The 16,952-nt window shown below is 54.0% G+C and overlaps 1 protein-coding gene across 4 annotated transcripts in view; it reads left to right on the plus strand.

Moving 5' to 3' along the window:
• The window catches only part of CD82 (CD82 molecule), a 56,425-nt gene that overhangs the window by 6,993 nt on the left and 32,480 nt on the right, over positions 1-16,952 (plus strand). The gene's annotated exons all lie outside the window — the stretch shown is intronic.

A 16,952-nucleotide genomic window follows, 5' to 3' on the forward strand; every position in this document is an offset into this window, starting at 1 on the left:
TAGGGAGCAGGATTTCAGTCTTTGGGGGCAGTCTTTGGTGAAAGGCTTGAGTCTGGGAATCTGGAGACCTGGGTTCTGATCCCAGCTCATCCTTTACTCACCATATGACCTTGGGCAAGAGATAGCCCTTCTCTGGCTGCAAAACTCTTATTTTCGTGTATTTGGCTGCACTTGGCTTTTGTAAGAGAAGCCCATGCGATATCACAGTGGGGAGCTGCAGGGTTTTATTTAGAGAAAGGGCTTGTGGGTGCCCACCCTGTTCTCCTGCCCCGAAATAGTCACTGGAGGTGGGCAGGTCCCCACAGTGTCATAGAGACACCTCAGAAACAGAATGACCGAGTGCCCCCCCACCCCCATGACTGCATTCAACAAGGCTAAAAAGCAGATGAATACATTTATATACAACATAATAATGGGATTATCTCGATCAAATTACAGGCTTTTAAAAAAACTTTTCCCCATTTTCTGAATCTTCTGCAATAAACCCACATTATTTTTATGCTCAAGAAAGAAAGAACAGACACGATAAAGCTATCAAAAAACGTACTATACATATTTAAACAGAAATGCATTATGTGAACTTGGGGATCACATTGAGGGTTTTGTTGTTGTTAATAAATCATATTTATTTCAAAAGGGGGTGGGGTGTTGGTTTGAAATGAATGTCAATTTGTCAAGCCTCAAAAGACTGAGGGAGTGTCTGTGGAGGAAGCCAAGAGTCAGACATATATGGGAGCCACTCCAGCCTGCGTTGTGGTGGACGCGCCCCGAGTGCTGCCTGGTGTTGAGAAAGCATCTCAAAAGTCTTTCACTCCAGAGGGCTGACTTTCCTCACTTGTCAAATAGGAATGATAATAATAACAAACAATTCAGAGGGGTGCTGTGAAGGTTACAGGAGCTTCACACTTTAAGTTTAGAGGGAAGCCCTCTCCTTCTGAATTTGGAACCAAGTGAATAGCGCAGTTGACAAAGATGGAGCTGCAAAGGAAGGCAGGAAAACGTGGCTTTAGATCTGTGCCTGGAGGGCTGGCTCACTCTTCCCTGGAACTGGCAGAGTTACATGTCCGGTCACAGGCGGCTCTGAACAGGAGCCAGCCTCTCCGCAAGAGCTGGTAGTGTGCAGGGGAGTAGCCCAGATGGAATGCTTCCAGCAGACAGCCTGGTTCACTGAGAAGGGGAGACCCCCACTGAGCGTACTGAGTACATCTCCCAGAAGAACCAATCAGACAAGCTTCTGCTGGGGGTCCTGGCAAGAAACGAAGAAGTGGGTGGAGCCAGGCCTCAGGTGTTCAGCCAGCACGGGTGTTTAGGGAAACAGGTGGAGAGAAGAATATGTGTTCCGCCTCATACCTACAGGGCGCTTCTAATGATACCTGGTAGGCAAACACTGATTAATGTTCATTTGACATTGCTGACGATAATGTTAGCAATGAGTAATTCTACTACTGAGGCTGGAAAATCACTCTCCCACACACTGTCTTAGGAGATGGAATATGAGAATGCTGTTGCAATGGGACACGGTGAGACGTCCTTATGCATAAAGGAGATAGAAACTCAGTGGGGGTGGATATGACTGCTTTGTCTGAGATCTCGCCGCAAGTGAGTGGGTTGCCAGGCCCTGGGTCACTGTCGGGCACCTAGGCAGAGAGGCCTCCGTGGCCTGACCCCTGGCCTCTCTGAACTCACAGCCGCAGGAGGCCATGTTGGAGGCTCTCCGATGCCCCTCTGATCCCTTCTCTCATGACTTTCGGTAAGGATTAAATGAGATCATAGTTCTGGGTCAAACAGTGGTGGGCCCAGCACAGAGCACGCCCTCCACTCAAGCCAGAGGATGAAGAGGGTGATACTGATGAATGAAGGCTGCCCCTGCCTCCCCTTTGGGGAAATAACAGAGTCCTTCTTCCCCAAAGACCGAGGTCCCCTGATCTGGAGTGAGGGACTGTTCTGGGGCTGTTTGGAAATCTGGGGTCAGGAGGGCCTTGGGCCTCTATGGGCTCAGTCTTGCATGAGACTCTCCGATACCAGCCTCCACCCGCATGTGCTTTTGGCAGAGAGTGAGGGCAAAGCTGGGGGCTTGTGACTAAATTCACAAGATCATATAATGCTGTCCTGTGAGCAGCATTATAGCTCCCTGAGTCAACCTATCTGCCCCGTCTGATCCCTTGGACAACATTCAGCCTTTGCTCGCACACCTCAAGGCTTGGAGAACTCACTGTCTTTCATCTCCAGATGGATCAGACTCTTAAAAAATACCGTGTAGAATTTGAACAAACCTATCCTCCCTTCCACCTGTTGGTCCTGATCGTGGTCGTGGGGGCCACTTGGGGGCCATGCAGAGTGTGACTACTCCCTGAGTGTGTTCGTGGAGGGTGGTAACCAAGCCTCCCTTATAGCACCCTCCCCCTCTGCCCTCAGGTCAATGGTTCTGATGTAGGAAAGAGACACTTCTATCAACTTTTTTGTTGTTGTTTATTTTTACTAATTTTTATTGGAGTGTTGTTGATTTACAGTGTTAATTTCTGATGTACAGCAAAGTGAATCCATTGTATATATAATCAAATACCCATTCTTTTTAGATTCTTTTCCCATATAGGTCATTACAGAGTATTGAGTAGAGCTCCCCTGCTACACAGCAGGTTCTTGTTAGTTATCTATTTTATGTATAGTAGTGTGTGTATGTCAGTCCCAATCCATTTCGGTCAATTAAAAAAAAAAAAACCTTTATCTCTGCCTGAACTAATGGGCCCTTAAAAAAAAAAAAAACAACACTTTCTAATTACTGAAGAAATAGTTTTGTGGAAAAAGTTTGAGGGTGAAGAACAGATGCAGAGGAGGAAATAACTGCTCAGAGATAAGTCCCGAGAAAGGTTTGGTGTTCACACACACACACACACACGCACACAAGATTGGAGTCCCACATATGAACCACTTCCTGTGCTGATGCTTTCAGGGTAACACTATAGAAGCAGGATTTTTCCATGTTATTCAATATTCTTCCACAGCGTGGTTCCCAGGTCCCTAGCATCGCACCACATGGGTCTGCCGTGACCCAGTTAAACATGCCCCTGCCGTTGCACATTTAGGCCGTTCTGAATTTTTCATTCGTGCCCACATTGCCATAGTGACCACCTTGTCCATATGTCTGGTTCTCAACTTGAGTGATCTTCACAGGCTGAATTCTTCAAAGTGGCTTTCCTGTCAGATGATTTTTAAACTCAAGGTCTGAGGACCAGATTCTCAGGGAAACCCCTCTCTGTGATACGTACCAGAGTGTATGTCCCCCCTCTCCCCTACATTTAGCTCCAGGTCTCCTGAGGAGAGGCTTCCCTCGTAGCTCAGTCGATAAAGAATCCACCTGCAATGCAGGAGACCCCGGTTCGATCCCTGCGTCGGGAAAATCCCCTGGAGAAGGAAATGGCAACCCACTCCAGTATTCCTGCCTGGAGAATCCCATGGACAGAGGAGCCTGGCAGGCTTCAATCCATGGGGTCGCAGGAGTCGGACACAACTTAGCGACTAAACCGCCACCTCCTGAGGGGAAGGCACCGTCTGTCCCTCGGTGCCGAGCAGGTTCACGGAGGGAAGCAGGCAGGCTCTTGGGGCATGCATGTGGAACAGTCAGTCAGAGACAAAGAGGAAGACAGATATGAAGGAGCTTTTCCTCTACGACTGCAGTCTGACTTTTGACCTTCCTGTCGGGGAGCCTGGCATGTCATTAACTAATTATGGGATCTTTACTATTTAATGACCCCTCTCCATGGTGACTCCTTCCCAACAGCCTGCTGGGAGCCAGGGAATGGGAGATGAATCCGTGGGAGGAAGTTTCTCTGGAATAGGAGGCAGGTCATGGGGTGTTGCAATGGTTCTCAAACCCTGACATACATCAGAGTCTCCTGGATGGTTTGTTAAAATGCAGATCGTACAGTTTCTGGTTCCATCTGTCTTGGGTGCAGCCTAGGAATGTGTGTCGCTAACATGTTCCCGGGACGTGCTGCTGTTCTTGGTGTGGGATCCCAGTCTGAGAACAATGGAGTAGTGGGTTAGGGCAGAGGAGGCTCTGCAGTGAATTTCAGCTCCTGGGGTTGCTGCCGGTAGGAACCTTGGCTTCTTTAACAAAGGTTGGTGTGAGATCTGAACTCAGCTTGTTCCTGCCCCCAGCTCATCACCCTTCTCCAGGATGCACTATTATATAACCGTGTGCAAGAGGAGAAGATAATCACCACCATTCCCACTTTATGGAAAGGAAAACTGAGGCTCTGACAGGTGACCTCATACGTCCAAGGAGAGCCACCAGGAGCTCTAATATAGGACCGCTGACGTGGTCACCTTTCCATGCTCCTCCCGAATACCCACCCCCTCAAAAATGCACGTGCTGTCTCTGGGCTTCCCCTGTGCAGGGGTCGTGCAGGAGCAGAGATGCAGTCCCTGAGCCCTGTGCCTGCCCTGGGGACTGACTCCATGTGAGGGTACGGGAAGCCAGGTTCCCCCACATCACCTCTGAGCCAGCGTCTTGCTCCACATCTCATCCCCACTGACTGTCCAGTAATGTGAGCTCCTGCCGAGATCTTGTGTCCCCCAGCCAGTTTATGTTCCCAGTTATGGTCTGCGCCGCTTTTCTGGGAGGCTGGCAACTTTTCTCTGGTTGAGCCTAGGCGCTGTCTGGCAGGCACAGCAGAGGAAAGGGAGAGAGCCCATCTGATGTGTGCCAAGCCTGGCCCTGGACACTTTGCAGCTGTGATGTCTGGTCATCCTCCCACCAGCCCCCTCCCCCCAGTAGAGGTTATCATCACACACACACACACCCCCGTTTACAGATGAGGAAACTGAAGCTCCCAAGGCTGGAACGACTTGTCCAAGGTCACAGCTGAAGGCAGCAGAGCTGGGCTTTCATTTCTACACCCCAAGGTTGGGCCCCCTGGTCTGGAGTGGTAGCAGGTCCTGGAAGGAGCTGGGGTGTGGGGGACATAGCCTGTGCCCCTCCCACCACCCATGCAAAGAAGGTCAGCCCAAGCGACAGGGCTCCCCGGGGACTCGGGATCTTGCAGTGGGAGGACTCTGGCCCAGCCACCAGGAGCCGTACTTCAAATCATGCTCAGTTGCCTCCTGGCTGTGTGACCATGGCAAGTCACCCTCGGCCTTGGGGCACCCAAGTCTTCATTTCTCATAATGATACCTTATGCTTTATAGCTTTTAGCAGTGGACATCTTCTCGTGTGCTTACTCCTGCAAGCCTCCCAGCCCCTTATGAAATAGGCAGGGGGTGGCGATTACTGGGCCCACTTCACAGATCATGACAGAGGCTGTAAGTGAGAGGCCCAGCATCCTACAGCTAAGGAGGGCTCGAGCTAGGACTTGAACCCATGTTGTCTTTGCTTCCCATCTTGAGCCTGGTCCAGCATCCAGCTGCCTCCTAAGTAAGAAGGGAGAACTCTGGGCTCCTGTTCTCAGCTCAGGATTGGGGGTCCCAGGGCTCTTAGTTGGGCTGTTGGCTCTTGGGTGCCAGGGGCCCAGGACTCCAGGAAGGCTGGCCAGAGATCCTTGCTCTGGGCTGGGAACCATGGAGAAGGAAGATAGGGTGGTCCAGGCTGCCCTTGTTACCAGTTCCTCCCCAGGCCCAGGCATGTGAGGTCCCTGGTAGACAGAGGGTGGTCTGGCCAAGGTCCTCCTCCCACTTCAACCCCTGGTCCCCCTGAGGACTGTACCTGCCCTCCAGATATACCATGCAGAATTTTCCAGATCTCAGGACTCAGCTCCCCTGCCCTCTTTTTCTGCCTGAATGCCTTCAGCTCCGCCTCTCCTGATCTGGGTCTTCTTCATTCCCTCCAGACCCAACTCCAACCACCTTCTTCCCTGTGGCCAAGCCAGCTTAGTGGTCTCAGGTTCTGTCCTGCAGGTGAGCTGGCTCACAGGATTAGTTAGTGCTCCAAGGTGGCAAGGAGGGCAGTGACTGGCTGCTGTGGCCCCAAGCCCCCGGGGGTCTGTGTGGGCTGGGGACAGCTGAGCTACTTATGGTCAGCCTCAGACCATGAGCAAGTCACTTCTCCTCTCTGACCACCGGCTTCTTTCTGAAAATCAGAACGCCATCTTCCTCACCAGTCACTGTGAGGCTGGCGTGAGATGCAATGGATAAAACACCGACCCCTGAGGCTCTCGGGAAACGCTGGCCACTCCCCTTTCCCTGCACTCAGCTTGGGTTTCATTCCTCTTCCACCGCCTGGGCCAGGGGCTGGGTGTCTGGTTGGGCCTTGGTGTCAGGCCTGAACTCTATCTGCTCAGGTTGGGGGTGTTCTAGGCAGATAACGGGATGATTGGGCAGACAGACAGAATCAGCTCCCAACAGGCTCTGCCAGCCCCACGTTGTGGCCCTGGGCACGGGGCCTCCTGAGCCTCAGTTTCCAGGCCTGTGGAAGGGGCACACGCCTGTGACCTGTGTTCCTAGGGTCACACGGAGCCTCCTGGGAGAGCTGGAGGAGTAGGGGTGGGAATTCAGGTGACCTGAAGCGCTGTGTTCTCTCTCCCAGGAGCCTGGAGTCTGGCCGGTCACAGTTCATTTCCATGTCCACTTTCCTCCTGCAACACAAACAGTCCCCGTTCCTTCTGGCCCCCTGGAGGCTCACCAGGCTGCTGTGTTCCTGGCTCTGGGCCTGGTGTCTGGGCTTGCCAGCCCTCCGGGCTCCTTTCTTCCTGTGCAGCCTGGAGAGCCGGCCCAGGCCCGAAGCACCACCTGACGGAAGGAGGGTCCCTGTGCTGAGAACTCTCGGAACCCCATGCCTGGTCCCTGGGGCTCACGGGGGGCAGAGATCCTAGCAGCAAGCCCCTTTCCTTTCCACTTTATCTGTCTGTCTGTCTGTATACCCTGCTCCTCCCAACTCCATGTGGCCCGGAACCTTCTCACGGTGATAATAATCGCCATACTTCCCTTGATTGTGAGAGAGCATTTTTATTCTCCAAGCCTGTCTCCTCCCTGTGAGGTAGGAGTGAACTGTGGTTATCCTAGACAGGGGAGGGAACTTTTCAAAGCCCGCAGTGGGGGCCTCATGACCTGTCTCCCCAGCCCCATTCCCCAGCCCTCAGTGGCCGTTCTTATCTTGGCTGCATTTTGCTGCAGGCGTGCCCCTGGAGTCAGGAGTGAGAAGTGGGTTGTGAGAAGGTGAGGGTGGCAGAGCCCTAGATCTCCAGGGCCAGGGTGGCAGGTTCCCTGCTTTAGGGGCTAGCAGAGGGACTACCCCCATGGCTGAGGCAGGGCGGCTCAGGGTGATGGACGAGGAATGAGAGTGTGGGGCTGCCTGGGCTTTTGTCTCTCCTCCCCAGGGCCCGAGCTGGGGAGGTTCCAGGGGGCTGTTTGGGACCTGGGTGCTCATTTTGGTGGCTTAGGTGCTGCTGCCTGGGGTCAAGTCCCTCATCCGGCTTCAGCTCCTTTAGGCCTGGGAGCAACTCTAGCACCTATCTGGTGATAAAGACCCAGGCTCCTCAGGAATGAGCATGTGCGTGTGTGCGCCTGTGTCTTTATGTGTGTGTCTGTGTGTGTGTGGGCTTGTGTCTCTGTGTGTATGTCTCTGTGTGTGTGTGTGTGTGTGTGTGGGCCTGTGTCTCTGTGTGTATGTCTCTGTGTGTGTGTGTGTGTGTGTGTGTGTGTGGGCCTGTGTCTCTGTGTGTATGTCTCTGTGTGTGTGTGTGTGTGTGTCTGTGTGTGTGTGGGCTTGTGTCTCTGTGTGTATGTCTCTGTGTGTGTGTGTGTGTGTGTCTGTGTGTGTGTGGGCCTGTGTCTCTGTGTGTGTGTGTGTTTGTTTCTGTTGTGTCTCTGTGTGTGTCTGTGTGTGTGTGCATGTGTTTCTATGTGTGCGTATATTTCTCTGTGTGTGTGTGTGCCTCTGTCTGTGTATGTGTGTTTCTGTGTGTGTGTCTCTGTGGGGTGTGGGTGTGTAGGAAGAGGGGGTGCTTGTCCAGGCACTGCTTGGCACTCTCTGAATCTGGGGGAGGCTGAGGCTGAGAAGAACGGGCTGAGGAGGGAATGGGCCTTGGTTGAAGCTGGTGGGAGAAGGGTGGTGCTGGCTGGTCCATCCGTGAGGCCACAGGGGGAGGCAGGGCTCTCGGCTACAGAGGCAGGTGAGGGCAGGGGTGGTCAGGGGGCAGAGCTGAGTTGGCTCCTAGGGTGGTGTCCTGCCTGGACCAGTAAGGCCCTCAGTCCTGGTCAGGGGTCGCCTCAGGGCCGCCTGGGCTCTTGCGTGGAGACCACAGGGCCTGAGGTCTGGAGCCCGGAGCCCTGGCTGCCCTGGAGGCCCTTCTCCGCCTGTCATTCTCTCTCTCTTTCCTTATCCCGGCCTGTCTCCCTCTCCCCGCCTCTCTTTTTACCTCCCCTGCCACCAGCATCCCCGCCAGTCTCCTGTGCCTCTGAAGCCAGGGCATCTCTGGGGGGCCTAGCAGGGGCTGAGGGGCCACCCTGGCCGAGCCCAGCGTAGGGGAGCTGTCCCGGCCCTGCCCCTCTGCAGTCCCGGGGACCCTGGGTAGGGAGCCCCTGCAGGCTGAGCTGGTCTCCCCCGTGACCCGTTTTCCCTCCCCAGCTGCCGCATGTCTGGGCCGGTTACATGCCCACTGCCCTGCCTGGGAACTGGGGGCTGGGTTCTGCCCGCTGTGTGGAGGTACAGCCCTTCCCCCCAGCCTCGGGGGGCCTGGACCCCTGCAGCTGACTGTGGAAATGGGTCCCCTGGGCTGTTCCTCCCTGGAGCCCATGCCCGCCATGGGGAGGACTGTCTGTGCTGGAGTCTGGGGTGAGTGCCCCGGACACTCTGGGTGTTCAGAGGCCTTCGGGATGTGAGAAGAGAGACTTGAGATCTGGTCTCAAAGAAATAGGAAGAGGGGAAGGTTGGAGGAAGCCCCAGAAAGACAGACGGACAGATGCAGATAGGAAGAGACGGTGAGGAGGAAGGGCTGCAGGACAGAGCAGGGCGGGCCCAGAGGCCCTGCCCTGGCCCCTCTTCCCCTCGCTGAGTGGGGTGGAAGACCCCGCTCCATCCCGCCCCCCTCCTCCATATTCTTAGAGTCACAGACCTGCCCCTACCCTCCTTCCTTCCCCATCTTTTCTGCGTTTCCCCCCAGGACTCATGAGAGACAGCGCCCCTATACCTGTGTGTGCAGCTCTTTGCCATTCCTGTGTCTCACTCACCTCTCTCTGTGTCTCTCTGTCCATCAGTATCCCCAAGGCCAGGATAGCTCTTAGGCCTAGGAAGGTGCTGAGAACTACAGCTTGGGAAGTAGGAAGTGTTAGTTCACTTTTCAGATGAGGAAACTGAGGCTCAGAAAAGTTAAGTGACACTGAGGGGTGGGCAGAGCCAAGGTTTGAACCTCTATCTGCCCGATGCCCACCCCAACTACTCAGGCTGAGATGATCAGGGCTGCCAGATAGTGCCCTGTGTGCGTGTGTATAGGAGAATGTTCTGGGGAGGCTGCTTGGAGGAGGTGGCGTCACAGTGGCCCCATCTCTTCCTTCCTGAGCCCAGGGCGGGGGGTGTGTGTGCTGTGGCTGCTGCTATGTGAGGTCCCTGATTAGAGTTTCCCCTCCTTCTCCCTAATCACCTTGCTGAGGGCCCACACCCAGCACCCAGTCTCCATTTCCGCAGCCCTGACTCAGAGGTTAACCCCTCTTTAGGCACCTGCCCCCAGCTGCCCAGGCCCCTGGGTGGGTAGGGTTTGCAAGCTGGGGCCTGGCGCCTTGGCGGAATGTCTGCAATTGCCTGGCTTCAGAGGCTGGGCTGTGAAACCCAGTCAACGTAGGTTGGGCCTAGGCGAGGTTACTTTAGTTTTGTATCATGAATCACATTTTTTCTGCAGGTAGTAGGTTAGGCTCAGGGCCTCTGGTCAGGCTTCGGGGTTCAATTCCCAGCCCTGTGGTCTGCGTAAACCGTGGGCAAGTCCCTTTGCCACCCTGAGTCTCAGTTTCCTCAACTGTAAAAGGGGATCAAAAGCAGTGCTTGCCCCATAGGGTCGTTGCAAGGATACACGGAGCCATGTGCAGGACTGAGCACAGTCTCTGGCAGTTAGTAACTGCAAGGGCGCTGGCTTTTGTGATTCTTGAATCCTGGGGGACATTGCTAGTGTCCAGTTGCTCACTTTCCTGTCTGTCCCCTCTCCAGACTGAGCACTCCCCGAGGGCAGGGTAGGTTTCACCCGTTCATTTCCTGTGTCCAGTCTGGGGCCGCCGGAGTTGGGGGTTCAATGGACTGCATGGACTCAGGACGGAAACCTAACAGACAGGGCCACTTGGGGGCCCTCTGGGAGGGCAGCCGCTCAGGCTTTCTGACCCATGAACGTTCTTTCTTTTTGTTTTGGCTATCCTGGGTCTTCACTGCTGCATGTGGACTTTATCTGGTTGTGGTGCTCAGGCTTCTCATACGGGTGGTTTCTCTCGCTGCAGAGCACAGGTTCTAAGACAAGCAGACTCAGGAGTTGTGGTGCATGGACTTAATTACCCCAGAGCCTGGGGAATCTTCCTGGACCAGGGATCGACCAATGTTCCCTGCATTGTCAGGCGGATTCTTAAACTCTGGAACACTGGGGAAGTCCCCATGAGCCATTCTGGAAGTCCCCTCTTGTTCTGGGAGGAGGAGGTTTGCTGCCCTCTTTGAGGTCGCCTCTGAGGATTAGTCCTGGGTTTACTCATGTCCTGGAGGTTCCCCTGGCCCTCTGCACCCATGGCTGCCACAGTTGCCGGGTATAAGGTGAGAGTCCCACAGCACCTGTGTGTTTGTCAGACCTGCAGACACCTGGCCCGGCTCCTGGATACTCTGATTCCATGGGCTTTGATGTTGGGCTTTTGTGACCCCATATGAGAAGACTTGGCAGGGGGGAGCAGTGTCACAAAGCAGGTAGGACATTGGACTCCAGAGTTGGAGGGTCTGGGACACAGTGCAGCTGGGCCACTGTCCTCCACGTGACTGGAGAAGGCGCCACTGCCTTCCCGAGCCCCAGACACCCCGCTTAGAGAACAGAAGCCATGCTCCGCACGTGGCAGGGGGTTGTGGGGTTAAAGGAGATGAGATCAGTGAAGCACCGCTCACGTGAGGATGCTTTCATAGATATTCGTTTCATCAGCCCTCCCTCTGCCTGGGATCTGTTTCAAGTTCTTGGGTGATGGATGGTAACTTTCCAGAGGCAGTTTGTAGGAATCTCTTTGCGCCCCACATCTCAAGGGACAATCTTTATGCATACCCTCCTCCTGCCATGTGAGGAGGGGACTCTGCCTAACATGACCTCTTCCCAGAGACTTCTGCCTCTGCTATGCTTGCTTCCTAGGGTTTGGCGAGTTGATTCCACCATCCTCCTGAACAAGCTTTGATATCCCCATTTTATAGACAAGGACGGTGAGGTTCAGGGTGGGTAGGCAGATTGCCAAAGGTTACACGTCGCTGTGAAATGGAATTGGAATTTAAGTCTCTCTCAATTCAGAGTTCATACTGTGAACTGATTTATTGCTCTGCCTCCATACCTGGGGCTGGGTAAGGGTCCTCAGAAGCTGGTTGACACCCTGAGCACCCACTTGGGAATCTGGGTCTTCTTGTTAGGGCCCCTAGACTCTGGGGCTCCTGGACATCCTCTCATATACTCCTAAAGATGGTTGGATGGCATCACCGACTCAATGGACATGAGTCTGAGCAAGTTCTGGGAGTTGGTGATGGACAGGGAAGGCTGGTGTGCTGCAGTCCATGGGGCTGCAAAGAATTGGACACGACTGAGTGACTGGACTGAACTGATCCCTTTAAATTAGCATCTCCCAAGTGATGTTCCCAAATGGCTGGTTATCTCCTCAGCCCCTGGGAGCAGAGCTCTGGCTCAGTCCTATTTGTCCACCTCAGGGTGCTGAACAAACATGTGCACTTCTCCACACGTGTCATGATGTGAAACAGGTTGGGAAGTACTGATGGCTCTAACCAACCCTCCTCCTGCTCTGTACACATACACCCCCCAGAATAGGGGGGCCCACGGTCCTCTCTGTTTCTCAGTCACTTCATCGTAGAAATAAAGACTCAAATAGGTGACGTCAAAGGCCTTCCTAGCACTGTGAATCTGAGTGTGTGAGCCTTAGCTCCCAGGGTTAGGAGGAAGCAGGGTTTGCATGGGGCCCAAGCAGCCTGCAAAAAACATAGGAAAGGGAGTCATGGGCAGGGAAAGATCAGAGGCTATGGTTCAACCTCAGCTTGAGTCTTCGGCTGCATCAGGCCTGGTGGGGAGGTTGCAAGATTTGAAGGGTCTGCTCTTCCCCAAGCTGCACCCTCTGTCAGAGCGGCCCCTTCTTCATGCTGAAGGCCCTCTGGTCTCACTGCTTGGGCTTTAGAGAAAAGCAAGGAAGGGCCACATCTGTTGGCCTCATCAGCCCCTGAAGGAACAGCGTGGCCAGGATTGGTGGGGCTGATCTTTTCCTTCCTGGCAGGAAGCCAAGAGTCAGGTTTTGGAGCTGGCGTGGGATGGGGGGTCAGGCAAGCAGATCGAGGTACGGAAGGGTGGGGTTGGCAGGCTCCACCATCGACCTCCTTCACTTTGGCAGCAGGTGAAGAGAGAGGCGCTCTGGTCTCAAGGCAGACCTGGAGTTCAGTCAGGGCTTAGCCACTGACTTGTGTGACCCGAGGCAAGTCACTGAACCTGAGTCTCAGTCTCTTTATCTGTTAAATAGTGGTGATAATATCTCAAGGGTTGTTAGGATTAAATGAGGGATGGTGGGTATGGACTGATACGAAGACATGGTGCTGTCCCTCTGCTATTGCAGTCTGGCGGGGTAAGACCAGCAGAAGGCTTTGAGCTCTGGTTTGGGCTCTAGGAAATCAAACCAGTCAATCCTAAAAGAAATTAGTCCTGAATATTCATTGGAAGGACTGATGCTGAAGCTTCAATACTTTGGCCACCTGATGCAAAGAACTGACTCATTGGAAAAGACCCTGATGCTGGGAAAGCTGAAGGCAGGAGGAGAAGGGGACAACAGAGGATGAGATGGTTGGATGGCATCACCATGATGGACATGAGTTTGAGCAAGCTCCGGGAGTTGGGGACAGGGAAGGGACAGGGAAGCCTGGCATGCTGCAGTTCATGGGGTTGCAAAGAGTTTGGACACGACTGAGCGACTGAACTGAACTTGGGCTCTAAAATCCTGGGATTCCTGTGAAGGTCTGATCTGGACCCGTTTCTTCCACCCCACGGTGGTGGTTGTGGGGTTTGCTCACTTGCGTTGTGAGGAGCTGATAGTGTCTCCAAAGCTCTTTACACACCTCATCTCAGTTCTTCAACAACCCTATAAGATGGGAGGCCCTGCTAGCATCCTCGTGTTAGAGCTGAGACGTTGGGCTCAGAGAGCTTGAGTAAATTCCTCGCTGGCAGTCACGCAGTAGGAAGCAGAGCTGGGATTCACACCGAAGTCCTGAAGGAAGCTGAGATCCTAATCATGCTGTTGTTTGGTCGCTCAGTCATGTCCAACTCTCCGTGACCCCACAGACTGTAGCCCACCAGGCTCCTCTACCCACGGAATTCCCAGGCCAGAATACTCGAGAGGGTTGCCATTTCCCCTGGGGAAAGAAATGGCAACCAACTCCGAGGGCCTCCTAATTTTCCAGTTGCCCAGGGTAATAGCTTTTCTTTTTTCTGTTCTAACAACAAGGGAAAAAGTGCGACCAGAGAGTGAAAAGGAGGATATAGGGAGGCCAAAAAGCCAGCCCCCTGCAGGGAGTCAGCATGGGTTTCAGGAACCACATCACCTGCCACAGATGAAAACAAACACAGCCACCTGTGACCCGTCTCTTTTCTCGGGCAATCGGGACAAAGTCCAGAGAACTGCAGAGCTGGGTGGCCGAGAACCAGCGTGCAGGTGGCCTTATCTGTTGACAGGCAGGCTTCCAGAGCTGAGCAGCCAGCCAGGTTTGCTCTCTGCTCTTTCTGTCCAAGCTGCCTGGGCTCCCACGGGATCAGTTGTCCAACTCACCCAACTGGCTGGACACCCAGGTCTCAGGCAGGCCGCTGAGACACAGCCCAGAGGCTCAGAGACAGAGGCCCTGGCCCCACGGAGGGCAGAGGACTCCTTCCTCAGGTGGCCCAGCCCCGCCCTGCTTCACCCTGCCCCCCTCGCCAGGAGCAGGGGTAGTCACTCTCTGGCACTCCCCTGCAGGTATCTAGAGGCTGGCTCGAGGCTCTGCAGAGGGCTTTGGACTGTTGGTCAGGAAATCAACAACTTCTGGATAATCATCATCATCATCGTAACTGGTGGCATTTATTAGACACATACTAGGTGCTAGGTGCTTTACAGATACTAAATCATGTAAGCCTCACCACAGCCCATTATTAAGTCCATTTTACAGGTGGGAAAGTTGAGGCACGGGGCTGAAGTGATTGCCCAAGGCCGCACAGTTGGTAAGAGATGGCAGATTTGGCATCTTCGGGCAGGGATAGTGGGAGGAGGGGGCCAGGGGACCTGCATGGATCGAGCCCTACTGTGTGGAGCCTGAGTCCAGTTCACCTTCACACCTGTGAGTGGTGGGTGGGTTTAGTCTCTCCATTCACTGATAAGGAGGCAGGTCTGCAGATTGTGTGGCCCGGAGGTAGCAGATGCAGGGGTGAGAACCAAGGATGACTGTGTGAAGCAGTCAGTTCTCCTTAACTCTATGAGGAAGGCCCGGGGAGCTGGGTCAGGGTAGCAGGTGGAAAGAGAAAAGCTCTGGACCGGGAATCTCCAAGTCCTCCATGGTGTGCTCAGCCCTGAGTTTGCTGTGGGATCTGTGCTCTCCTGCGTTCTCTGGCCCCTCTGAGAAAAGTAATGATCTCAAAAGTCTCCTCCTACACAGCGGAGGAGTGTGAATCACCCCAGGAATGTGCCTCCAGGAAGTGGAGGACAGAGCAGAGGTACAGGAAGCTTCACGTGAGATTCTCCCTGGCCAGAACCTGCTGCCCCAGGGTTCCCAGGTGCGAGACATCCCCACTCAGAGCAGAGGAACCAGGCCACACTGGGTCTTGATGCATGAGAATCCCCTGGGAAGCTTAAAAAAATAAAACCCTAGTGTCCAGGAGAAGAGGAGGACAGAGGATGACATGGTTGGATGGCATTGCTGACTTGATGGACTTGAGTTTGAGCAAGCTCTGGGACTTGGTGATGGACAGGAAAGCCTGGTGTGCTACAGTCCATGGGGTTGCAAAGAGTCGGACACGACTGAGTGACTGAACTGAACTGAGTGCCCAGGCTGCACCCCAGACCAATTATATCAGGATTTCAGGGGCTTGGGGGCGGGGTTAGCAGGGCAGGCACCAGCAAGGTTTAGAGCTAATTTTAAGGTTTGGCCAAGATTGGGGGCCCCCGCTTTAGCAATCAGGAGGTGGGGGAAGTAAGGCCCTGGCTTTCTAGGGTTAGTGACCCCATGGAACCAGAAGAAAGCATGTGCCTGCCTGTCTTCGTGCATCTTTCTAGAGAGAGGGTTCACGGCTTCTGTCAGCCTTTTCTGACCCAGCAGAGATTAAAATTAAATCTCTTGGGAAGGGAAGTAACCCCCTCCCCACAAGCCAATGATGTTATTTTTAAGCACCAGAGACTTGCCTTTTCTTTTTTTTTTTTTTTTGACTTGCCTTTTCATACTGTTCATTCTAGTAGTCACGTATGGATGTGGGAGTTGGACCAAGAAAAGGCTGACTGCCACAGAATTGATGTCTTTGAATTGTGTTGGTGGAGAAGACTCTTAAGAGTCCCTTGGACAGAAAGGAGATCAAACCAGTCAATCCTAAAGGAAATCAACCCTGAACATTCATTGGAAAGACTGATGCTGAGGCTCTAATACTTTAGCCACCTGATATGCTCAGTTGCTCAGTAGCGTCCAACTCTGCGACCCTAAGGACTGTAGCCCACCAGGCTCCTCTGTCCAGGGGGATTCTCCAGGCAAGAATACTGGAGTGGGAGTATACTGGAGTGCCATCCCCTCCTGCAGGGGATCATCCCAACCCAGGGAAGGAACCCAGGTCTCCTGCTCTGCAGGCAGATTCTTTACCATCTGAGCCACCAGGGAAGCCCTAGCCAGTTAATGCAAAGAGCCAACTCACTGGAAAAGACCCTGATGCTGGGGAAGACTGAGGGCAGGAGGAGAAGGGAGCGACAGAGAATGAGATGGTTAGATGGCATCATCAATTGGATGGACATGAGTTTGAGCAAGCTCCGGGAGTTGGTGATGGACAGGGAGGCCTGGCGTGCTGCTATCCATGGGGTCGCAAACAGCTGGACACGACTGAGTGGTGGAACAACAGCAAGAGACCCGCAGTTGCAGGATCAAAGTTGGTTTGCCTTATCCCCTCTAAGGAACTGTTCCTGACTTCCCCAGATATTCCTTTCCTTTCCTTTTTCCTGCAGATACGCACGGAAGGCTTGTGGTGTTCCAGGCACTGTCTGGACTGTGGGTTGCTGGGTAAATGAGAGGGATGCAGCCCCTCCCCTAAAGGAACCATATTCTACTAGAAGCATAGAACTAACAGAACCATGTTCTGTTCTAATGGGGGCTCCGGTCATGGTAGCGGAGCAGCAAGGTGACTGCGGTGAGCAGGGCCATGTGACGGGCCCAGGCGTCCAAGCTGCGCCAGGGGACTCCCCGGCCCCACACCCAAGAGTCCGATGATTTGACTGGGGCAGGGGCCAGGGGCTGCATATTAGCATATTTTGATTCCCACACGCAGCTGGAGTTGTGGCCAGCCAGCCGGCCAGCCAGGCGTGTAGATCAGGTGTTCAGAGAAGGCCTCTGGGGGGAATACCTCCGCCTGCCTAGGGGAAGGGAGGGAGCCCACTCTGTGGGCAGAGGGCTCCTGGCACAGGAACTGAGAGGGCAAAGGCGCTCGGGTGGGCAGGGGCCTGGTGTACAGAACAACAGGAAGGAGCGGCCTTAGGAACGAATGTGTGATGGGGAGGATGGAGGAGGGGAGGGACCAACCGGGCGGGGCCTCACCGGCCAC

This window comes from Bos javanicus, chromosome 15 (assembly GCF_032452875.1).
Source record: "Bos javanicus breed banteng chromosome 15, ARS-OSU_banteng_1.0, whole genome shotgun sequence".
In the NCBI taxonomy this organism is placed as follows: Eukaryota; Metazoa; Chordata; class Mammalia; order Artiodactyla; family Bovidae; genus Bos; species Bos javanicus.